This window comes from Stenella coeruleoalba (genome assembly GCF_951394435.1).
Source record: "Stenella coeruleoalba genome assembly, chromosome: 21".
Lineage (NCBI taxonomy): Eukaryota > Metazoa > Chordata > Mammalia > Artiodactyla > Delphinidae > Stenella > Stenella coeruleoalba.
This window is the reverse complement of record NC_137167.1, coordinates 8,143,963-8,169,707: the sequence shown is the minus strand read 5'-3', so window position 1 is coordinate 8,169,707 and position 25,745 is coordinate 8,143,963. Positions and strand designations below refer to the sequence as shown.

Sequence of the window (25,745 nt, the reverse complement as noted above, 5' to 3'; positions counted from 1 at the left end):
AGTGAAAAAAATCCTGTTGTAGGTCATCACTGCCCTATTGTTAGACCAGGACTTTTTTTTCAAACAAATCAGCCAAAACAAAAGGCCTGCTGCAGCTTAGGTACTGGAGAAGGTAGATTCTGCCTGGTCCAAGGTGTTGTCAGCAGAGAGCAAAATCCACACTAAAAAAGCAGCCTGTCTTGGGAGGTAGCAACACCACCGTGATGGACGCAATTAAAGCAGAAACCGATAGTCATTGTTCAGGGACGCGAGGGAATGGACTTATCCACAGAGCCGGAAGTTGAAAGGATGATCAGTCCCTAATGACCACAGTCTTGCAAATTCGGATATAAATTTATATATATTAAATATTTAACACATTAAATATTATATATATATATATGCATTTATATAATGTGTGTTATGGGAATCCAAAGGAACAAAAGATTTTCACTTAAAGGTAATAGAGAAAGCTTTATGGACAAGGCAGTATTTGACCTGTATGAAAAGTTATGAAAAAATTTCAGTGATGTCAGAAAGGAAGATACAGAACATGTTTAGATCTTCCTGAGCCATTCTAGCTCGAGCAGAGACTATTGCGGGTTTTTTGACAGATAAGCATAGAAAGAAAAATCCAATTGTAAAGGCACCCAAGTAAGGGGCAAGACTCTCAGATTGTGACTTGTCCCTTCAAGAGAATCTGACTCACATTCTATCCTCATTCTTCCCAGAGGATATTTCTTTGGTCTGGAACTAACAAATATTTATTTTGGAACTGAAACTATTTCTACGTTGAAATGACTTCTTAGTGGGATTGAGGACTTGAAATCTTCCCTGAAATCAATTTCAAACACGTGAGTAGGTGTCTCCCTCATATGTATGTCTTCATGTGTTTTCATTCATCATTAGAGAAGACCTGATGTACGATACTGTCCACAGTCCCTTTAGCATCCTGGATGGAGCAGAATCAAAGTGGCTTTTGACCAGAAGGGACAGATATCCTCTCATCTGAACCTACCTGTCAGTAAAATTGTTGGCATGATTCTGGATACAGCTCAGCTTAAGAGGACATCACAGATTTCTACTCTTATTGCTTTCCTGGAAGCACATACCAACTATAGCTACCAGTTATTACTTGTACTTTACCGGCAATGTCAGAAGCCCTGCCTGACAAACATTTTTTTAAATGGGGATATATTTTCTAGAATATCTAAGATCTGCAGTGTTGTTTTACCAAACTGAAGCCAATATGGCTAAAAGAGACCTCTGAGAATTTAAAGAGTAAAATTATCCATGTACAAACACATGGTATCTCATACAATAATCTTTCAATAGCATGTCTTAAAACAGCTACAAAAATAAGTTGAATTCGCTGATAATATATTAGTTGATGAAAACCCAAAGGTGGAACCCAGAGCATAACTGCCCTGCGGTACTGAAATGATGAGCAGAGAGAGCTGAGTAATCCGGAGATTTGGACTCCTCCAAATGAAAGATGCAGTCTTGCTTTTTAATGCTTTGGAATGGATGATAAATGTAATTCATTCAGCTTGCACCCAATATTTATTGAAGCATTGTCTTACACACTGAGAATATGGCTGCAAAACAACAAAAACAAAAAACACAACAGAAATGTCTCTGCCCGCATGCGACTTACATTCCAATGCAAAGATGTTGGCAGTAAATAAAACAGGCCACTAAAGAGTAGGTCAGGGGAATTCCCTGGCAGTCCAGTGGTTAGGACTCCACACTTGCACTGCCGAAGGTGTGGGTTCAATCCTTGGTTAGGAACAAAAATCCCTCACACCGCGAGGCGGCGCCAAAAAAAAAAGAATAAGTCAGATGGTGATCAAAGCTGTGGAGAAACAGAAAGCCAAGAGTAAGGATAAGGATACCGAGGCGGCAGGGGGAGTGGGAACTGTCATTTCATGTCAGGTTGTCAGTCCAGGCATTACTGATTTAATGGCACATGAGCTGAAAGCCAAGCAATGAAGCCAAATTACAGTTGATCCTTGAACACAGGGGTGCCAATGCCCGTGCAGTCAAAAATCCTCATATAACGTTGCAGTTGGCCCTCCATATCCACGGTTCCGCGTAAGTGCACCTGTGCAATTCAGACCCATGTTGTTCAAAGGCCAGTCCTGTTATCTGTAAGGAGAGAATGCCTGGCGGAGGACACAGCACTGTCAAACATCTCAAGGGGAGAATGTGTTTGGTGTGTTCAAGAAGCATCAGGGAGACTAGTGTGGCCAGAACAGAATGACCAGGGAGGACAGGTGAAGGTGGTGAGATGAGTAAGGTTGCAGGCGAGCCAGCTCACCTGGGCCCCTACAGCCATTGTCAAGTTTGGCTTTTATGCTGAGTGAGATGGGGGTACATCACAGAGTTTAGAGTGAGGAAAGGACATGGTCCCGCCTGGGTTCTGAAAAGACAACTGTGCCTGTTGCATTGAGAATAGAGTGCGGGTGAGAGTTGGGTATTGGGAGGGGCAGAAGCAGGGGGACTCATAAGGAAGCCATTGCAGTAACGCAGTGGAAGATGATGGTTTCAGGTAGAGAACAAAGAGGAAATGGTGAGCGTTAGCCAGATTCTGTAGATATTTGATGGCAAGGATTTGCTCTGTATTGCATGTAAGTTATGATAAAAGAGGAGTCAAGGAAGATTCTGCCTTAAGGATGAAGTTGCCACCAGCTGAGATAAAGAAGACTGGGAGAGGAGCATCTTTGGAGAAAGGGAAATCACAGACTTTGACTGGAGGCATGTCAAGTGTGAGGTGCTTACGCAGCATCAAACTATATGTGTTATAGGTAGCCAAGAGGAAAGAAGCATTAAAAATTGGAAGTAGAGGGCTTCCCTGGTGGCTCAGTGGTTGAGAGTCCGCCTGCCAATGCAGGGGACACGTGTTCGTGCCCCGGTCTGGGAAGATCCCACATGCCGCGGAGCGGCTGGGCCCGTGAGCCATGGCCGCTGAGCCTGCGCGTCCGGAGCCTGTGCTCCGCAACGGGAGAGGCCGCGGCAGCGAGAGGCCCGCGTACCGCAAAAAAAAAAAAAAAAAAAAAAAAATTGGAAGTAGAGTTCATGGTCAGAGATGTAACTTTGCACATCAGCAAGAGGATGGCATTTAAAGCTCTGAGACCAGATAAGTCGTCAAAGGAATGGTGTAGGAAAAAAAAGGGAAGTGTGTCCAGGAGAAAAGGAAGAACTCATCAAGTTAAGAAACTCCCAGAGTACTTATGATCACAGTAGAACCTGTGCAGAGTCCTTCTGTTTTTAGAATATATTTGTCATTCCCCGTAGACGCTTCTGATGCCAGTTACTCCTGGATGATTCATTCACTCAGTGCAGATTCTTACGCACCTACTGTGTACAATGCGTTTTATTCCTCCACCAAAGCGTTCCTCCACCAACACAGAATGTGCATATCCTTTCAGACTGTTGGACAAAGATGGGCTAATGAGCATAGGCAAAGGTTCACTCTTATCACAGTTGAGTCTTTTAATGGCTCAATCTTCGTACTAGCTTAGTGTGCAGTAGTTAGTTTGTTGGGGAAAAAAATGACCGCACTTCAGAAAGGGAAGCACAAAGCCCAAATAATGGGATAAGGGGGAAGGCATAGATGAGTTAATGAAGACTAGTCTAGAAAAACCAAGACCCCGTCTCCCCGTTCCTTCAGCAATGTGCCACAGTAGGCTGTTTTTCTTTAGGCTCTGGAAACATTAATTCAATAAATTACTTCTATTCATTATTGTAATTGTAAATTCATGACTGCAATTTTAAAGTCATCTTCTTTCCCACCCTCTGCTCAGGTGACATCTGAGTGCTATTGATTGTAAATGTCAAATTAAGTTTCTAGGCATATTTTCCTTGTGTTGGGACCAATACATAACTTGAAGACGTCCTTTGATAGGACATTGAAAGTTATTCCTCACCCATGTGACATTTTGGCTGTTTTCCTCCCTGAATATTTTAGTTAGATTGGCAGCTTTCACTTCCTGGATGTTTACAGAGAAATATGGTCCTTCTTTGTAAACCTGAACTTCCAAACTAACAAAAAAAAGATATGGGATCTTGAATCACATGCGTATTAATTTAACTTTGAGTAAACATGAAAATCCAAATATATAAAAGCTGATTAAGGTGCCCCAACTCTGTTAATTATTTATTGATTTTTTTTTTACAAAAGTATTCTTAGTTTTCCAATTTTCAATAATTGAATATAGAATCCCTTCAGTCATTTGAAAATGCTTTACTTACAGGTTTGCAGGGACTCAGATTTTACATAGAGAAGTCTTTCCAATGAGTCATAAAGTTTAAGGAATTTAGAAAACTATTTGCTTAAAACATGACTTTCATATTTTAATCACTTATTCATTCATTTATTTACTCATTCAATCATTTATCTGTAAATTGGTGCAACCACTGTGGAAAAGAGTATGTAGTTTCTCAAAAAATTAAATATAGAACTACCCTATGATTTGGCAATCCTGCTTCTAGGTATGTATCCAAAGAAAATAAAATCACTATCTTGAAGAGATATTTGCACCCCCATGTTCTCTTCAACATTATTCACAGTAGCCAATATATGGAAACAATCTAAGTATCCATTGGTAGATTAGTGAGTGTGTGTGTGTGTGTGTGTGTATATGTGTGTGTGTGTGTGTATATATATATATATATATATATATATATATATATATATATATTTACGGAAAAACACAAACGAACTTTTTGTCCAACTCCATACATATATATATATACATACATATATATGTGCATATATATGTATATATATATGCATGTATATATATGCAATGGGATATTATTCCGCTTTCAAAAAACGAAGAAAATCCTTCCATTTGTGACAACATGGATGAACCTGGAGGACATTATGCTGAGTGAAATAAGCCAGACACAGAAACACAAATATTGTATGATTTCACTTATATGTCAAATTTTAAAAAGCCAAATTCATAGTAATAGAGAGTAGAATGGTGGTTATCAGTGGCTAGGGTATAGAAGAAAAGGGGATATTTTAAAAGAAAGAAAGGAAGTAGAATGGTGGTTGCTAGGCGGTCACTAGGTAGCTCTGGTTCCCTCCATAGGCATTTTTGGGTACCATGGTGCGTCCTTGCTCTCACTGATACTCGGGGAGTGATACATAATGAACCCAGGGGCCGATGCAACTAAGATGATGGACGCCATTGAAGATAACAATTGGTACTGCTTGAAGAAACAAAAAAAGGAAGATACCACCTTCATTGTCATATGGCTCCTCATCTTCTCTTCCCATCCACCAGAATCTTCTCCGTTCTCTCATTCCATAGCATCTTGGGTTTGCTCCTCCCAATGAGTCAGTGGACATGTAGGGTATATTTGAGCCAATGCTTGTCAAAAATCTGTGTGGAGGAAAAATAAATGGGTTCTAATGAGCAGCCCTGGCTTGTGTTCTCATCAAAGAACAAAGATACAAAAATCATGCTTAGTATGCCTTTCACTAAAATGGGACATTGCAGTTTTTAAAGACTTCAGATAATTTTAAATTAAATTCTCACAGCAGTCTTTTGAGGTAGAAAGATGCAGAATAGTGTAACAGAAAGAAAATGGAACTGGATTCAAAAGAGATCAAGGGTATATCCTAGCTGACTGCATATCAGGTGTGGGGCCTTAAGCCCTACACGTATAAATGCTTTTACATCTCATTTTCTTCATCTATAAAACAGGGATTCAATTTTTTATCATCTGTAAAATAGGGATTAAAAGGATCTTTCCCTTGTAGAGTAAGAATTAAATAAGAAACCTCTAAACCCCCTAAAAATGTTGACTGTATGTTCATTCAAAAATATTTGTGGAGCATCTGCTGTGTGCCAAGCACTATTCTCAGCCCAGAGATACAACAGTTAACGATAAAGTCAGAATCCTTGTGCTCTTGTTTTTGTTTCATATCTGTATGTAGGTGTGTATGTAGGTAAATAAGCAAGATGTACAGTACATAGTATGTCAAATGTGTAAGTATGGAGAAAAATAATTCAAGGAATGTGGAGAGAAAGAGCATGGAAGGAAGAGGAGCTGCAGTATTTTTGTTTTTGAATTTTATTTTATTTATTTTTTTATAGAGCTGGTTCTTATTAGTTATCCATTTTATACATATTAATATATATATGTCAATCCCAATCTCCCAATTCATCACAGTTTTAAATTGGGCAATTTAAGCCTGCAAGGCCTTTTGGACAGTTATCAGACCTACAGCTTTAACTCTGAAAGGGGCAGATATGGGAGCAGAGGAGTTACGTGGTGGGACATGTGGATTAATTCACTTTCCCCCATTTTGCTGGTCAAAGAACTGAATCTTGGGGAAGTTGAGAAATTTCCAAAGATTATGTGTTTGATTCAACCCAGGACGGAAATCAAAAAACTTCCAGCCTCTCATTGAGAAGAGATGAACAAAGTAAGATCTGCTCACTGTGTGCGTGAATTCAAGTCAGGCAGGAAGTAGGTATAACACTGCTTTGGCAACCAAGACCCTTCAGAACACATATGCCGACTCCGTGTGGGAGCCCATCTATGAGAATGACACTCCAGTGAGAAGAAAACAGCCAAAGGGTTGGCTCTGCCCTCATCTAGTTCAATCACACCACTGCGTACCTCTCAAACTGGCAATCTAGCCACTAACAGCATCTTACTCTCCTACGCAATTCTGTATTATGGAAACGGCCAGCTATTTCTGGGTACTTAAAGCCTAGTTTCAAATAGTGGTAACTATAGTTCCTAACACCCTGTAAGCAAGACATTTCTAAAGCGGCCATCAAAAATACATATTTATTTAGTTATTGAGAAGGTAAAAGCCATCCCTTCCTTCTGCCTGTGGGAAGCATCATTTTTCCAACTGCAGTTTGTTCATAGAAGAGCAATATTTGTGCCAAGAACTCAAGTGAAACAAATGTCCTCCTTGATGGGAAGTGTCCACACTAATTTGGAGCTGTAAAATAAGAATTTGAAATTCCCCTTTCTGCGACTTGGCATTTGCAACTTCTACATAATTTAACTCATGCTGAGCTCCATGAAAGGGCTCAGCAGATAGCACTACATGGTAAAGTACCAGGCTGGTGCTCAGAAATTTCCACCGCACCTTTTCAAAGGTGCTTATTTCTGGAGTGTGCTGTTAGGCATCCTATCATCCTTCTTTCTTTGAAATGTCACCCTTGTTCTATCAAAGGCTCCTGTCTGCGTGTCTGACTAGCTTTGCAAATGTCTGACAGAAAATTGTCAGAGGAAGCTATAAAGGGAGACGCCTTTTGTCTCTAAGTGGAGAAGATGGTGATTTTTGGACAACACAGATTGACTGAACAAATGCTAGGAGAGTTCACCAGCTCTTTGAAAAGGCATGAAGATAATGCCAGAGGGTTGAACATTTTCCCAGTTCTACTGGCTTCGTGTACTTCTCTTAACACTACCTCTATCCAGCAACTCCAGACAAGCTCTCTAGAGCTTCCCAGGACTCTGATAGCTTGTGTTCAAGATCTCCTAAGACTATAATAGACAAAAGAGACCCCGGCAAATGAGGTAGATTTCCATCACAAACAGACTGATCTTTAACACAGAAAACAGTCATCTGGAATTTATTGTGCAACCTTCAAAGAGAAGGCTCTAAGTTGGCAAATCCAGCAGTCAGGGTGGAAAAATCAGAAGCCCCTCTGTGTTCCCAACGCCTTTCTTATGAATTCCTGTTGAACCTCTGAGCAGCACCATAGGAGTGAAGGCTGCCAGCCTTCCAGGGGTCCCAGCAGCACAGAATCTCAGTCATGGGAGCAAGTGACCTGTAGCATCGACCTACTTGTTCTAGGCTTCAGACACCTACGACCTCCCTGCTGAGTGGTTGCACGTTCCACCAGTGCCACCCTGTTCTAGCCTCCCACACGGGAGAAAGGAAATACCCAACTCCAGCTCACTCTAAGCAACCTGTCCCACACAAGGGGGGAGAACAAAAACCTGAGCAACACTTGTGAAGTTCACAGTCACTTAAAGACTGAGACCTAATCACAGGATTACAGAATGCTCCCTCTCCCCGTACCTCACTACCACACTATTTACAGCAGTTCATTTACCTGGCACATCATATCCAGCACTCAAAAAGAAAATTACAAGGCATCCCAAAAGGCAAAAACCACAACTTGAAGAGACAGAACAAACGTTAGAGCCAGACACGGAAGAGACGCTGGAATCATCAGGCCAGGAATTTAAAACAACTATGATTACTATGCTGAGGGCTCTAATGGACAAAGTAGCCGGCATAGAAGAACAGGTGAGCAATGCAAGCAGAGAGACAGCAATGCTAAGGAAACTCTTGTGCTATGTATCTTTTTTACTTTCCAGAGCCGTGGAATCTAAAAAGGAGATGAACCAACTTTGAGCAATGTTCTCCTTTCTGAATGTGGCAGAATCCAGTTCTTCACTGCACAGCAGAATATTGACAGCCATTCATTCATTCAACAAATATTATGGAGCGTTTGCAATGTGCTCTGCTTTGTGCTTAGAAGCTGGAGATCCAAGGAGGAATATGATCCTGCTCAGGAAGGTCTCATAGTGTAACGAGGGCTACCGGACTGCAGCATTCATACATATCAAAACGAGTTGATGTCAAAAATGTCATGGTTCCAGGGTCAGGAGTGATATTGGGATCAAATTCCCAGGGGGGGCGATATTTGAGCAAGATTTTATCAAGTAGGATTTTATCAATGAGGGAGGTTTGCCTCTGTCTTTCTGGGGGTAGCAGCATCTCTGTGCTGGAGGAGAGGAGAGAAAGAGGGCAGTCCTGGGGGACATTCCAAGCTAAAGAAGAGCAGGTGAAGAGATGAAATAGTTGCAGTGAGGACTGAAATGCCATTGCGATGCTAGAGCACAAGACAGAAGAGAAACAATTGCTGGGATTGAGAGCAGTGTCTATATTTCTACAAACCAGCAAGATAATTTGAATTCAAGAGTGTGGCATGATTTTCCTGAGAGTCAGAAGTAACTCTTGGCCTCAACCTTCACCCAGCTCCTCTGAGATCTCTGAAAACACTCAGGAACGATATGCAAATGTGGCATTTCCAATTAAGTATAAAGAGAACTGTCATGGTTCTCAAGGAATGGGACTCCCATCAGAATGTAACCATTGAACAGGTATTGCTCTGTTGCATATGGCTAAAGATGAGTCATTTTCTTGGGATTCTCCATCCTCACCATTAAAATGCACATAATGAGAGAGAGAGCAGGGCATAGAATTTTCTCTGTGTTATCCATGCTTCAATACATAAGTAGAACAAAACAGAGTCAATTTAAATATGTAGTTTTCCTCTCTACCTGTCTAAGAAAAGTGATTGTTTCTAGAAACTGACATCAGCTCTGACATACACAGAATAAGAGCTTGCTTGTCCTGTTATGTGTGAATCCAACTGTAATCCTCTGGTTTTGTGTGGAAAGCTAAGTCAGATATTACAAGGGACCTTTAGACTGCAAACAGAGTCAGAAATGAGTACAACACAAACATATTAAGGGCAGGCAATTAAATGCAAACAAACGCTATTGCAGTTTTCTCCTAAGGAAATATAACTAGACGGCCAGGTAGACTGCTTTTGGATTACTTGGATTAAGTGTTGCATTCTCGAAAGCTGAGTGACTTTCTGGCATTTCATTCCCTTGGAAACCGTGAGCTTCCACTGTTACAAGCTATGCAGATCCTCTCATATGCTTTGCACATTTTTCGACTGTGTTTCTAAGACAGAATCACAGCACTTGAAAAAGGACATCGACAAGAATAAAGAGCAAGGATTAAGGTCAGAGAGTTCTGGCTGATTGGGAAAACTTGGGCAAGTAGCATCATTATTGCAACCTCAAAATACAGAGAGCCTCACAGAGCAAAGAGCATGAACACTCATTCTTTTTTTTTTTTTAATGTCTTTATTGGAGTATACAATGGTGTGTTAGTTTCTGCTGTATAACAAAGTGAATCAGCTACACATATACATATATCCCCATATCTCCTCCCTCTTGCGTGAACACTCATTCTTGCTTGTAAAGTGACTTTGAGTACTTAATAAGCTGTACAACCACACTAAACAGCCTCTGCAATAGTTAACTCAAGACCTTTTCCTTAGCTCTCATTTTTGCCCACTTTCCAGCCCATGAGACCTTGGGAAATAACCTTTATTTACCATGTTTTTAGCTTCATACTGAGTTGAAAGTCACCTCCCGAGAGGAAACACTCCCGAGATTTCACCTGTGTCTTATAAATAAAGTTTTCCATTTACAGAAATAAAATCAAGCATCTAAATAAGGAACCACACTGCATCCGTAATAAAAGATAAAAAAGAAGAAAGCCAGGACGATGCTGGTGGCAGAGATTTATTAGAAAAGCAAAAAATGAGTGGCCGTTGACTTCCTGGCTGAACTAGCCAGATCCCCCGGAGAGTTGGAGCCTCAATTACAACACAAACTTGATGGAGTCAAGAGTCACCTGTCAAATACATGGGCATACAGCTATCAACTGGGTGCAGACATCCTGACTTAACTGCTCTGATTTAAGCTGGAAGTGTTCTGTTAAAATTCTGAGTCTTCTGGGACTGATTGTTGTAGCTGGCATGCCCTGGGAGAGAAAGCAATCTGTCTTCTTAACAAGGTTGGTCCTTAGCAAAATGATGACATGGGGAAGTTGAGATTGTATTCCTATCCACTTCTCTCATAAGTTGGCCACCAGGCTCAGGCATCCATTGATCTTTTTTTAAGGGCCCAGGGAAGTGTGTCCAACACAGACTGAACTGATAAGATTTGAACTGACTGGTTCACGTCCTGAACATCCAACACCAACTTCCTCTTCTGCATTGTTTCTCCAAGCCTGTGTTCACTAAGTGAACTTAATGAATTGGTTTAATGGAATCACATTAATTTCTTTTAATGTGAATGTGTAAACCCTGGTGGTATATTGGCACTTCTATTACATGCTTTCTGGAGGCTTTCCTTAATCTCCACATGGGATTTTCAGAATTGCGGCAAAACGATCAGTTTGATGTGGGAAATATTTGGAGTAAAGGAGTGTTGTTTTGTTGCCCATCTTTGACCACCAGATTGGGGTGTTGGGAGCTGTCTGAAGATGGTCTCGAACTGTATCAGTCAAGAGGACAGTCTAAGGTAGCTTTATACCAGGGGGCAGCAAACTCTGGCTGTAAACAAAGGGATAGTAAATATTTTAGGCTTTGCAGGCTGCATCGTCTCTGTTGTAAGTACTCAACTCTGCCATTGTAGTGGGAGGCGCTATCAGCAATACATAATACGTGGAAGTGGCTGTATTCCAAGAAAATATCTTTTACAAAAATAAGCAGTGGTCCATATTGACCCCACAGTCTACAGTCTGCTGATCTCTGTTTTATACTAATCAAAGGTAGACACCAGTTACCCATCTGCCCCAGATTCAACATCCAGATGCTTGGGAGAAAATAACAAAATTATTCTTTTTGAAGCAAGAGACTGTTTGTCTCAAGTGACACTTTGCACAAGATTTAGAAGAAGGCAGGCTTGGAGAAACAACTACTTCTTTACACTCTCAAGGTTGGTGCGGGGCGCCAGGTGCAGGGTGCGGTCCATGTATGTGGCTGCTGATCTGCTGGCTCACCTTGTTGGTTTGTGATGGTGGCTGAGCCCCCAGCTTCTCTAGCACCTGCCAGACCTCCTCGGCTTCAGTTGTTCCGAATCCTGGCCAGGTTTCTGTGCAGCTCTGTGGAGAAGGACATCAGCTCCTTCTGCAGAAGTTCACTTGCATCAGTGACCCGGAGGTGGTGAGAGGCCGATGCAGGTTCCACTTTGTCCTCAGAGGATGCAGCTTGCCTTGTGAGTAGGTCCTGTTCATCCCGCTCTCCCCACTTTGCATTATCTCTCCTTCCCAGCTGTCAGCCCTGCTAACTTCAGGCCCAGCTGCAAATGTAGAAATACTGCCTTACATGGACTCTTTAACCAGCTCCCTCAGCTGCATCAGGGCAAACTCTTAGAATCAACTGCCTACTTCAGATCAGTCCCAGTGATTCTGTTTTTCTCATCAATTCCTAATTGATGTGTCATTCCAACCTAAGAAATTTCCCATTCAGAGAAAGGAAACCCAAGGGTTGATAATGGAACGTACTATGTTTTTAAATATCATAATAATAGTGATACTCATTTCTACTTTGTGAAGGTCACACAATTCCATTCAACCCTGAGATTCTGTAAATGCTGAACTCTATAATGATGTTGACCTGTTTGTTCACATATGGCGTGGACTCTGATTTTATTTTCTTCTCTTCTGGGACCAATGATACACATTAGTGAGGTGGCTGGTGGGAGCCCTGTGTAGCAGCCTCTTGCCCCAAAACTAAGCAAAGCCATCTGGCCCTTAGAGGAATTGAACCCACATCGTTGACCTCAATTAGCACCAGACTTTAACCAACTGCAGAAATAAAAGCTGTAATTAATCCAATTGTCCTCTCTCGAGTTATTCCCAATTGCAATATTCTGTTCTTATTGACCTTCTGAAACCCAAATGTTCACATTCTTCAGCAAGCAACATTGAAGACATAATATAAGAGCACCATCACTATTACAGCTTTAAGGGTTGCAAGAGATTGTGTTTTCAAGTGCCTCATCGTAGCTCTATCTCCCCCAAATCCATGCCACATTACATAAGGAAAGGACTTCTCAAAGACATGAAGTCACACACCCATTTAGTGAATGGGAATTCATGTCCATGACCTCTCTTTCCAGCCCTCCTTCCCTCGCTCTATGCTCCTGCTTGGCTCCTTGGAGGAGGAAAGCATCCTTTCAGTTACATTTTGCTCATGTTCAATGAGGTAATTTTTTGGATTTGATGATAATTTTCAATATAGAATATTTTCAAGTCTCATTCATTTGAGTCATTGGACCAGCTGCATTTTTTCTATACTTTCTGCTGTTCTTAATTTCAACTTTGATAACATTTAGAAGATGGAAGGAAGTGTCTTATTATAAGTAATAATCCTTTAACTACCTACTTGCTCTTGCTGGTTATAGCGGTTTGTCTCCTAGACTCAGGGCATTGACTCTAAATGGTTCTCAACAAGTATCCCACACATATGCTTCTTAATGGATCAGCTCATTGGTGTTTGTTTCTACTGTCCTATAGACCAGCTCCGATAAGAGCTACATCTTAATGGATAAAGGTCACAGGAGAAAGATTGTTTCTAAAGTTTCTTTTTCCATTTTAGCTCCCGTAACATCTCTATTAAAACCAGTAGTGCTTTTAGTTGAAAATCTTTGTGGGATCCATTTATAGATATAGACAGATGAGTGCCAGTCTGAAGAGTGTGTGGAATGATTTGGTTGATGTGTCAACTGCTGCGGTTTTGTAAATGGGTTTTTCATAGTGTGGTTGGCTGAAAATGGCCCCCAAGGATATCGGGTCCTCATCCTTGGAACCTGTAAATGTTACCTTATTGGAGAGAAGAGTCTTTGCAGCTGCAGTGAAGTTAAGGATCTCGAAAGTGGGAGATCACCTTGGCTTAACTGTGTGGACCCTAAATGCAATCACAAGTGTCCTTATAAGAGAGAGGCAGAGGAAAACTAGACACACAGAAGAGAAGACGCTGTGAAGATGGAAACAGAGATTGGAGTGATGCAGCCACAACCAAGAAGTGCTGGCAGCCACCAGAAATGGGAGGAAGTATAGAATAGGTTCTCCTCTAGAGGCTGTGGGGAGCAGAGCCCTGCCAACATCCCGATTCTGGTCCAGTGATGCTGATTTCAGACTTCTGGCCTCCAGAACTGTGAGACAGTAAACGTCTGTTGTTGTAAACCACCAAGTTTGTGATGATTTGTTACAGCAGCCTCAGGAAACTAATACACAAAGTTCGGCATAAGTTAGTAATTTTCTGTAGGATTGATCACGCAGAGCTGATGGGCAGCTCCTCCCAACCTGGAACACCAAAATCCCAACTGAGAAGATTTTGTTTGGCTCGTGTGGACACTGACTGGTCTCCTTAGGAAAACCAGCATACAGCCATGCTTCCCGTTATCACATACCTGAATCCCAGCAGAGTTTTGATGTTAATTTCTTCATCAGATACTCAAGATAGAGTATCAAATCTCCCTGGCCCCAGGGTCTTTGCCCAGTAAAACTCTTCAGTGCCAAACATTATTCTTAAGGTGTGATAGTTACCATGGATTTCTGGTACAAAGATGACAGAACAGTGTATTTTTGCCCTCTCTTCTCAGAACTAGTCCCCAAGCCGAAAGCGTAAGAACAGAAATTCAATACTTGCTATAAATTAGTTGATTTCTGTATATTAAGAAGGGCAGGAAGTATCCCATGGACACGTGGGAAGATGTTTCGACACTGGTGGCTGCGGAGCTCAGTTTTCCGAAGCAGGTGCCACATGCCGTATGTTAAAGCAGGCGCCCGAAGTAGGGAGGTTGAGCAAACTCAGCAATCCCACTGTGGTAAAAAATAGGCTTAAAAGGAGAAGCTTCCGTCTTTCATTTTTATTTCATTTCCCCACTGGGGAAAGTCAGGAAGGTGGACTACACAAACAAGCCAGGTTTACAGCAGACTGTTTGCAGGTAAGCCGGAGTAGGGACGATAAAATATGAATTTGGAGCAATACTGCAGCTGCTGATCTCTGTTGGGTGGGAGAAGAAAGGTAAACATTTCACAGATAAAACCCTGTCACTAAGGACTTCTCTTGAAATCAAGGAAAATCGCTGCTGTCCCAGAATAGGGACCAAACTCCTCCACGCCTGACATAGTTAAGCTGGGAAGAAAACGCACCTCCTTCAAACATAAAATAATTAAGAAAATGATTCCAATACACAATTAATCAAGGCAAACCTATACTATATAGTGAAGTTTAAAAACAAAAAAGAAATTAAAAAATTATAAAATAAAATATGACAAAGTAGAAACTGAAAAGTTTGTAAAGGTGTCAAAAGTAAGAAAAAGATAAGTGTCAGCATTCTCTTAAAAGAGTTTCCACAGAGTAGATTAAAACCATTAAAACTAATAACCATTAAATGATTAATAATTAACCCAAAAAAGTGATGAAACAATCACCTTTTAAAAACAAAGACCTGCTGAAAGCAGAAATGTCAGTGTTTAGGATATATTAGGCAAAGAACATCGGGAGAAGAAAAGTGAGCTGGTGGAACTAAGGAAAGAAGTGGGAAAGAAAAAACTGTGATGGAGATGAAGTTCTCTTTGGAAGCTGGAGAAGAGACGCTTAACTAAAATGCAACAAACTAGTGGTGGACAGAATTGAGCAATATGAGCAAATGGAAATGAGAAGAACTGAACAGGATTAGAGAAAAAAAATGACACAACAAGGTATCGAATTGAAATTTATCAAACTTTATAATTTGGTAACAGAGATGGACCTTCTCTCTAATTGCATAATATGGTTACATATGAAACCTCAAAGAAAACCACAATAATTTCTCCCAATTAGAAAAACTAAAGGCAATATTCTTTGATAAGAATATTATAAAACTAAACATTAATAGTAAATGTGAACATAAAAGAACCTTCCAACTAGAAGTTGTAATAATTCCTCTGAAGTAACGTTTGAGTCAAATTGGCGATCACAAGTGAAATTTCAGAATACCTAAAAATAATGATGATGAAAATGCTGTATAGCAGAACATCCTTTACATTATACAGTCTTCCAGGGGAAGATCAGAAGAGAAAGAAAAAAAAGGATTAGAAGAAAAGTAGAAGAGGAAGGAACTCTTCCCAACTCAATTTTATGAGTCCAGTATTACCATGATATCAAAAATCAAACACAAGACACTAAAAGAAAATCACAGAAAAGATTTCTCCTGAACGTAACACACAAATATTCAACAAACTATTAGCAAGCCTAATTCAACAATGTCAAAAACAACTAAACATTGTGACTAAGTGGGATTTATTCCAGATATGCAAGGCTGGTTCAACATTAGAAAATCAATCAATGTAAAGATTGATTTCATCTAAAGAAATCCACTAAAGAAGAAAAATCGTATGATCATATCAATTGACATAGTAAAAGCATTTGAAAAAAAAAAACTCAGTCATGAGAAAATCTCAGTCAGCAAGTCAGGAAGAGGAGAACTACCTCAAATTGATAAAGAGCATCTATAAAAACCCTACAGCTAGTGTTATACTAAATGGGAAACCCTGAAGACTTTCTCCCTGAGGTCAGGAACAAGGCAAGATGTCTGCCCTTACCACTATTATTCAACATAGTACTAGAAGTTTTACTTGCTACTATAAGGCAAGAAAAATAAATAAAAGGCATGCAGATTGGAAAGAGAGAGAGAAAACTGTCCCTATTGCCAGATGACATTATCGTCTATGTAGAAAACCCAAAACTCCTAGAAATAATAGAGTCAGCCATGTCACAGCATACAATATCAACATACAATAATCATATCTATGTACTGACAATTTACATGTGGAAACCAAAGTTAAAATCATAACACCATTTATAATCATGCCAAAGAAAGTCAAATCACTTAGGTATATACTGAGCAAAACAGGTACAGGATCTGTATACTGGAAGTTATAAAATTCTGATGAATGAAATCAAAGAAGGATTTTTTAAATGTAAAGAGACATATCATTTTCATGGTTTGGAAGATTCAATAAAGGAAATTCACCCAAATCGATCTACAGGTTTAATATGATTCCTATCAAAATCCCAGTAATGCTTTTTTGTAGACATTGACAAGCTTATTCTAAAATTTCTATAGAAAAAAAATATAGACTAGGAGAAAATATTTGCAAACCACATAGCTGACAAAGAACAAGTATCTAAAACAACCTATCCAATCAGAAAATGGACAAAAGATACAAAGAGACATTTCACCTAAAAGGATATACAGATGACAAATAAGCACATGAAAAGATGTTCAACACCATTATCCATGTAAATAAATGTAAATTAAAATAATATTAAATGTAAATGCAAATTAATAAAAATGAAAACCACAAGATATCCCTACACACTTAAAAGATAGCTAAAATTTTTTAAAAAAACTGATAATACCAAATGCCGGTAAGAATGCATAGAAACTGAATCACTCGCACATTGCTAATGGAAGTGTAAAATACTATAGTCACTTTGGAAAACAGTTTAGCAGTATCTTAAAGTACTAAACATGCAACTATCCTAAGACCCAGCAATTGCACTTCTGGGTATTTCCTGCAGAGAAATGAAGACATGTTCACACAAAAACCTGGCCAGGTGGAACCAATAAGAGGGATCCTGCCCAACGAGTGGCCTGGACTGGGAAGCCTCTGTGCCTGGTGGGCAAATAATTTACTGGACAGCTTGTCTTTAAGCAAATTCCTGGAAAGAATTTAAATGCTTATATGTATAGGTTCCTGTTAAAAATGGACTACTGTATAATGGTTGAAATGATTGAGATGGTTTCATATATCCTAATAAGTTCTACTCCAACATATTTTAAGTGATAAGAAGGTTAAAATCCATTTATATATTATACTACATACATGTTAATTCATACAACATATATAAATCATGTATTAGTATGTATATTACACAGATATAAGTATACGTACATATACATGCATGTATCTATGTATGTATCAGTACATAGTTTTTAAAAATAGTTCAGGAAGAAGGTACACAACATTTTAAATGAATTCTTCTATTTTTACAATAGTTTAAGTTGGATTTTCTTTTATTTCTCATTGAACGTATTCTAACGATATACTCTGTATACTAAATACTTTAGAATAATGGAGGGACCACATTACTTTCTATGTCTCCATACCTAGAGGTACCATACATACTGGTTCCTAGTATAACAGCTTAATCTAAGGAACAGAAGCACATGGATTAACCTTAATTCACCCCATTAAATGGACTCTGGAGCTAGGTTTTAACCAATAACATCAAATCCACTTCCTCTCCTAAATATAAGACCAAGAGTTTGTTTCACATATTTTAATTTAGCATCTCTTCTTGAAACTCGGGAAGCTATATAAAAGGGCTATCTCTAAATTATACTGTATTTTTTATAAACCATAAAGTTTTGCATCTTTACATCAATGTGTGGCCAGCATACAATTAGAATTCTTAAGTGGGAAGAAACTTTACCTAATGTACCATCCCCTGTTTTTTACACTAGGGAGGTAAAATGACTTACCCAGATAATAAACTAGAGAGAGGAAGCTCTAGACTCCTAAATTCAAGTTTAATATACTTTCCATTATACCATGTGGCCAAATATCTAATAAAAAGGTGCTAACGTGCTTTCAAAAGATAAATGTGGATTCCAAGTCCATGAAATGTTGATACATTTCAATCACTTTTGCAAGTGGTCCAGACAGCAATGTATGTGCAAAATCTCCACTCTGACCTGTAAAAACAAAAGCTGGGGGTTGTACAAACCAACAACCAACATCCATACAGACATTGTTTAATGGACGAGAACAAATAGCCCGTGTTCTCATTAAGGAGCCTTTTGTGATGGCTCCAGCGTACGCTCGTAAATGTAATTTACTCTCTGGCTGTCAAGGCCTCCTAACTAATTGTCCCCCAGTCCCTTGATTGTCTCGAATACACAGTGTTGACTGGCTTAAAATACCAGGTGATGCAATTGAACAGCAATATAGAATGCATATTTTTCAGAAGAGTCTTGGAAATCTGGGTAGTACCTCATTTCCATCAGAAAGATAAAACAGCCCAGAGATGTGTCAGACTCAGAAATAAACCCTTGCAACCAGCCATGAGAAGAGAATAACAGAAATCCAAAAATTCACAGCCAAAATAACCAGATGTTGTATCCTCCAGATTCTGTGGCTTCATTACGAGTGAAGTTCCCTGCAATTTTCCAAATCATGTGCCTGTGTACGCCACTGCCATACAGATAGCCTGGAGATAGCATGGGTTTGAATTCTAGCTCCATCGCTATGACCTTGGACGTGTTACCTAGCCTCTCCGGCAGAGTAGAGTTAATAAGAATTTCTACTCTAGGCAGTTAGTTTATTTGTGATCCAGCACTCACCTAGTCTGTCTGTAATCAACAGGTGCTCAATAAATGAATCAGCCAGACATCGGGCACTCTGCTCTGCTTGGGGCCACATGGAGATGAGTCAAAAATGGTCTTGGTCTTGCCATGGAATGGAGGAGAAAAAAGACAAGGTAAGTACAATAAAAGAGTCACAGGGTAAGTTCTTCAAGCATTCAGAGTGGAGTAAAGTCATATTCAATCAAAGAGAATTGGACATTTCTTCATGAAGAAAGAATGATTTCAGATAAAACTTATAAGATGGACAAAATTTTGAAAATATGGAAATGGGGACATAGCAAATTTTTTGAGCACATTGCAAAATCCAATTTGGTTGAAATAAATAGTAGAGGAATGATGAGAGATCATGATATAAAAGCAAGACTAGGGGGCTTCCCTGGTGGCGCAGTGTTTGAGAGTCCGCCTGCCGATGCAGGGGACATGGGTTCATGCCCCGGTCTGGAAAGATCCCACATGCCGCAGAGCGGCTAGGCCCGTGAGCCATGGCCACTGAGCCTGAGCGTCCGGAGCCTGTGCTCCGCAACGGAAGAGGCCACAACAGTGAGAGGCCCACGTACCACCAAAAAAAAAAAAAAAAAAAAAAGCAAGAGTAGGATTGCATCAAATTGCCGTTGTGGGGAATTTTGACTCCATTCTGTATGCAGTAAACCACAGCTTAGTGTTTTGAGCAAAGTAGTCATGTGATTGCAACTTGCCTTTAAGAATATTAATTTAACCATGGTGTATGCACATATGAATTGGAAAGAATAAACCGGTAGTAGTAATAAGGATGCTGCTGGGAATATGATTATACTAATTTCCTGAAGACAACAGGCAAAGTGCCTGCCCTCACGGAGCTGACATTTTGGTGGAGGAGATAGATAAAATTTAAATAAACAAATTAATAATTATACTGTCAGGTCATGATAAATAAAGCAGGTTAGAGAATGGAATGTGATGAAGGTTGACATAATATATAATGATGACTAGGGACAAATGCTGTGAGGAGGTGGATTTTAAACGAAGACTAAAATAAAGTGAAAGTCAGTCTTTCAGGCAGAAAAAAATTTTACATTGTTGGAAAAAGAGCAAGACAGCCAGAGTGGCCAGAATGGAGTGAGTGGCACAGGAAGAAGTAGGCGATGAAGTGTGAGAGGAAACAGAAGTTCAAGTCCTGTGAGGCTTTCTGAAATTTTTAGCCTGAAAAATCAATGAGGGTGTTTGGATTTCTCCCACACTTTAGAATTCTTTGATTTTATTGTTTTCTCTCTCACTTTCTGAGCCAATGAGAGCAAGGTAGACATTAGCACAGCTGTCTCTGGCATTCCATGTTTTACTCTCCAGTGAATAATTTGGACTTTTTCTAGTGTTCTTTTACTTGTTTATTTAGCCCATTGATGCTCTGAAGTGAGACGCCACCCATCATGCATAGGTGGTGTTATCCCCAATGGGAGTTAACATTTACGTTGTCAGTCATCTAAGGAAGAGAGATGTCCTTGGATATGAAGTGAACCTTGGAGGCTGGCTTGTGGCAGGTGAGGAAGTGTCTGTATTTCTCTGGACTGCTACCTTGGGTCTGGATTTCAAAGAGTCTAGTTCAATGGTTCCCGAATTCCAGTTACAACAGAATCACCCAGAACACTTTAAAAAGTAAAGATTCTCAGGTCCCATGCCTGCTCTACTGAATCAGAATTGGTGGAGAAAAAAAGGAAATGGGCATGGGAAAAAAATTATTTTAAACATATTCTGAGCAACCAGGCATGCCGAGTCACTTTCTAGTTGGCACTCAGGATACTGTAACCACCCTCCCCCTAAAACTCCCCCCTCACTCCTTCATGCTAGAGAAAAGGGACCTCAGGCATCCCATGAGGCGTTCCACGAGGCTTATGATGTTAAGCAAGTTTAATTGGTGTTATTTGGGGCATTCGTTTCCATTTTGTTATCTGTGTTTGGATAAACTTGTTTTTATTGTTACAACGTGTCTTTTGCTGCTCTTTGAAGAAATCAAGGAAGAATTCTGAACTTGTTTGAGCTCACTATGGTATCAGTTCTTGTTTGTAAGAAACCAAGAAGGAATAAGGTTAATAGAAGGAAACAAGTCAAATCTTTTGAGGTTCAGGGTGTCCACCATGTAAAAATCCTTTCTCCACTGCCAGCCGTGAAAAGTCATGGTCTGAGTTTATGCAGGAAGCCTCAGATTTCCTACTGAGGAAAGCCAATAATCGGAATATATAAGTAATCCAGCAGCAGAAAAGTCACAGCTAGTTTAGCCATTCATTGCTCTGCCCAATGCCAGCACCGTACAAAGCAGTGACCGAATGCTCTTCAGATCCCCGCATGGGCTATTGAATCATCTCTCTGCTTAAGGGCATTTTTCCTGCATTATGTTATGTTGCGTTATGTTATGTTATGTTTTATGTTGTTATGTTTTATGTTATGTGTGTTATGTTATACTATATTATATTAATTTCTCCTGAGTAAAATATTTTCCCTTTCAGTTCACTTAGAACTGATTGCCACGTGGAGGTAGTTGGTTGGTGAAGAGAAGAGGAAGCTGAGGGAACTGTCGTATTAGAGACAGTGTCTCTGGTCTCTGAGGTCACCACATCCCTCATTCCAATGGCCTTTGGTAAAGTCTGCAATCAGCCAGATCTGCATGATGACTCTCAGGTATAAACCTGACCACCACCACTATCAACTTCATCAATCCAGGTGAATATGACACACATATAGAAAGATAACCATATAAAGTAGCACAGGCCATGTGAAATGTAATGAAACAGACAATAAGTGTGATATAGAACATAAAGGCTCACTGGCGCACACACAGAAGACTTAATCGCGGTGGTGAATCTTGGGACTTGAAGAATAGAATGAAAAGAGGTGTTGACAAGTGGAAATGGGCTGAATTCTAATAGGAATTGTATGCAAACTTGCTTTAGGAAGCTAAATCTGGCCTTGATACTAACCATAGATTTGAGGAGGTGATACTGAATAAAAGAAAATCAACTAGGAAGGTCTCACAAGGAAGACGGTGAGAAACTGGATGATTCAAAATTTTCATTACTGTAATATTTTCTAATGCCTAAATGAAAAACTAAGATAATCAACTGAAAAGCTATTAGAATCAGTATTTAGTAAATTAAAATCTAAGAAATACATGAAAAAAAGTCTTCCTTAGCTATCTACAAAGCCAATTAGAAAGTATGGAAAATTGACCCTATTCATACAACTTACATAAATGAGCAAGTAAATATTTAATAAATCTAGCAATATTATAATAATTGCTCTCATTTATTGAAGTTATTCCTATGTCAGGCACCATGTTAAGTGCTTTTACATATATTACCTCATTTAATACTCAATACTCCACTGTAAAATAGCTACTATTAGTAATCCCGTTAAGAAAACTTATACTTTACCAGACGCAAACTATTATATATAGGATGGATAAATAACAAGGTCCTACTGTATAGCACAGGAAACGATATTCAATATCCTCTGATAAACCATAATAGAAAACAATATGAAAAAGAATGTATATATATATAACTGAATCATTTTGCTGTACGGCAGAAATTAATCACAACATTGTAAATCAACTGTACTTCAATAAAATTTAAAAAAAAAGAAAACTTACACTTTAGAAGGTTAGGTGATGTGCTTAAGTTTACCTTACTAGTAAGTAATGTGCAGAAATATAAAAATAAAACTTCACTGAGTAGCCTAAAATAAAGTCTGAGTAAATTGAGTAATACACCTCTGGATGGGAAGATTCAATATCATAAGATACCGGTTTCCCCAATATACATGTATATGTTAAATTCTGAAGTTTATTACAAAGAATAAATAGGAAAGTCTAACTCTAAAAGTTGACAGAGGGTAAAAATGATACAAGTCTCAGTCTTGAATATTTTGATGTATAATATAAGCCATCAAAAGCTGTGAAAATGTATTGAAAACCTTAGGAAAATATTTATCATACATATTCATGTGAAATATCAAGATGCAGTGTTTTCTATGAGGCATCATTTCTTACAGGACTGTCTGTTTACAGCACTGCCTCATTCTCAGCCTCCTGTCCATGGCTTCCACAGCTGCTCCAAAGAGATCATACCTTCCAGCTCCTGGAGGATGGTCTTATGAATCATATTTTTCTATCTCCTGGATTAAATAATTTTCATAGGTGGGATGCCCCACAGAGTCTTAAGAATGGTTGTAAATCTTCTGGATTCAAAGTATTTTCCCATAAGCTTTATTGCAAAAGTGTGTGTCCAAGATGCTTATTCAGGATTGAGGAGAGCTCTCTCTAGACTGTGTTTGTCAGCAGGCCTCGTGGAGCGGCTCGACCCGGCCCTGAAGACTGATCATCCCCTCACTTATGGTCACACAACTAGATTACATTCCCCAGACTACCCTGTTGGGTGCGGTCACGTGGCCAAGTTCTAGCAAGGGAAATGTGAACGGAAGTAATGTCTGCTATCAGACGCCTGGTCCATCAAAGACTCCCTGCTCTGTCCTGCTCCTCTGGATTGATGTACACATGCATGGAAGCCACTTGCTGAAGATGGAAGGAAGCTGGGTTTCTAAACAGCTGCTATGAAGAGAGTTGCCCACTGATTGGGAACACATGCTTTGGACCTGAAGCAAGTGAGAAATGACCTTCTATGTGTTAAACCACTAAGGTTTAGAGCAGGTAGCACTGCCCTGATACAGCTCTGTAGTAGAAGATAAGAGACTATACATTCACGTATCAAAGCAGCAATCTGCCACAGTAGCAGATAGAGAAATTCTCCCAATTAGATGGTCATTTAAGGGTCAAGGAAGAGCCTGTTCAGCTTGTTCGCCAGCACAGATGGCTAGAGAATCACTTCCTAGCTCCCAGTGATCAGGTGACTAACGTTCTTGTGGACCATGTAGGCTAGTTTCTACTGCGGTTTCTGAAGGAAAGCAGCAAGCCCAGTTTCCTGTAATGAGGGAACAGGATGGTTGACAGCTGAACAAAAAGGGCACAGTCAAGTGGAACGTAACACCTGTAAGCGGTGGTCGAGGTGACGCCCCGCCTGTTGGATGCATCTTTTGCCCCCGCTGTGGAGTTGCCTTTGGGCCTGGATTTTTCTGTTTCTCACTGAACGCAGGCCAGGAGTCTTTTGGCAGGGCCACGTGTGTGACTGGTCCCAAATTAGAATGTTTGGGTCATAGAATTTTCTAGGTTTTTCTGTTATGGGGTGTTTCTAAAATTACTTACTGCAGTGGGGCACTGCAGTAAGTGCTTTGCCTGCCTCATCACTTTCAATACTCGAAACTATCCTGTAACCGGTCCTATTATTGTAAACACAATCCTACTACTGTACCTATCTTACAATGGAGGGTATATTAAGCTCATTACTGGTGGCCAGCTTCTCAACTAGGGAGAAAAATAACATAATTAGGGAAGGAAAGAAAGAAAGAAAAGCTAGTATTCTCTCGGTCGGGCTGGAAAATATCCCAGTGAACAAGAGACAGGGAGATACAGAAGGGGAGGGGAGTTATAGCATTGACGAAGGAGACTTGCCTTCTATCAAAAGAAAGGTTGCTTTATATTGTCACTGTTATTGATTTTTAATCTTTAATGTGGTTTGCTGGCCCATTTCCCTAGTTATGGGGAGTCCACTTATGCATGGGGAGAAAGGCCCTTCTTTTGTTTACCGAGGGGAAAAGTCAGCTTTTCTCAACCGATCCAAAAACCTACAATTCATTTTATGCCATGCGGATAATGGATGGACATACTAAACAGAACAGATGGCATGTGTACCCTTGGACTTGAGTGGAATTCCCTTTTCAGGTACACAGCTGGAGGACAAATTACAATGCCCGGCTACTAGTTCATATCTTATGACTCCAAGATATTCTCTCCACGGGCACAACAGGGTTGATTTGAGCCGCCATCACCCAGCTTCACGCTTCTTTAATGTGTGGAAGAGATGAAATACACGAGTAGGTATAGTCCCCAGCCTGCACCAGGGCTCCTCCTGTCTCCACCCCACCCCGCGGTTTACTTGTTGGAATTATAACTCCTCAAACTCTGTGCTCTACAAGCCCCTTCTACTTCCTGTCTTTCTATCTTGTAATAAATATACTACAGGGGGTAGCCTGAAAGTTTTCTGTTGTTGCAGACCTTGAGTCTCTTATTCAAAAAGCGGAGGAGGAACAAGATGCTGCCTTAAAGTTCTTCGGAAAGAACGTTTGCTCTACCTCATGTGTGTATCAGCCCCTGTCACCAACCGTAAGTCTCTCTTTGTCAGCATAGACCTTCCCAGTGTTGGGAAATTGCATACCGTTACAGTAGTTGATTTGGTGTATGTGCCTGCACCTGTGTTTGTGTGTTTTTTTCTCGCTCCAAATTTTCATAAGAATTTCAAGGGAATTGAGAATGGCAAGATCACCATGTTAAACAAGAAACTTAACACTTCATTTTGAAAGAGGGCTTAAAATGTGAGCTATTTCTCAACATAAATTATATTAGTGAATTCAAGACTCTTGTGATATTCTCTGTTTGATGTTTTTGTCCTTTGGCCTGAAGCTCTTAAAGCCTATTTAAATAGGGAAATGGTCCACTATTACTCAAGTACATGTTTCTCTTGGCCCAAATAATCTGGCCTCCTATTGAAAACACTGTGAAAATCTCCAGACAGACACCACTAGGAAATGGATAACGTCACATTCAGTGATGGGAAGCA

The 25,745-nt window shown here is 39.9% G+C and overlaps 1 long non-coding RNA gene across 5 annotated transcripts in view; it reads left to right on the top strand.

Annotated features, from left to right (window-relative positions):
- Nucleotides 1-19,290, top strand: part of LOC307179679 — a 398,442-nt gene extending 379,152 nt beyond the window's left edge. For all 5 annotated transcript variants that reach the window (XR_013825505.1, XR_013825506.1, XR_013825507.1 and 2 more), the window contains one exon: nucleotides 19,046-19,290. This is a non-coding gene — a long non-coding RNA (uncharacterized lncRNA). The remainder of the gene's footprint in view (nucleotides 1-19,045) is intronic.
- Nucleotides 19,291-25,745: the final 6,455 nt, after the last annotated feature.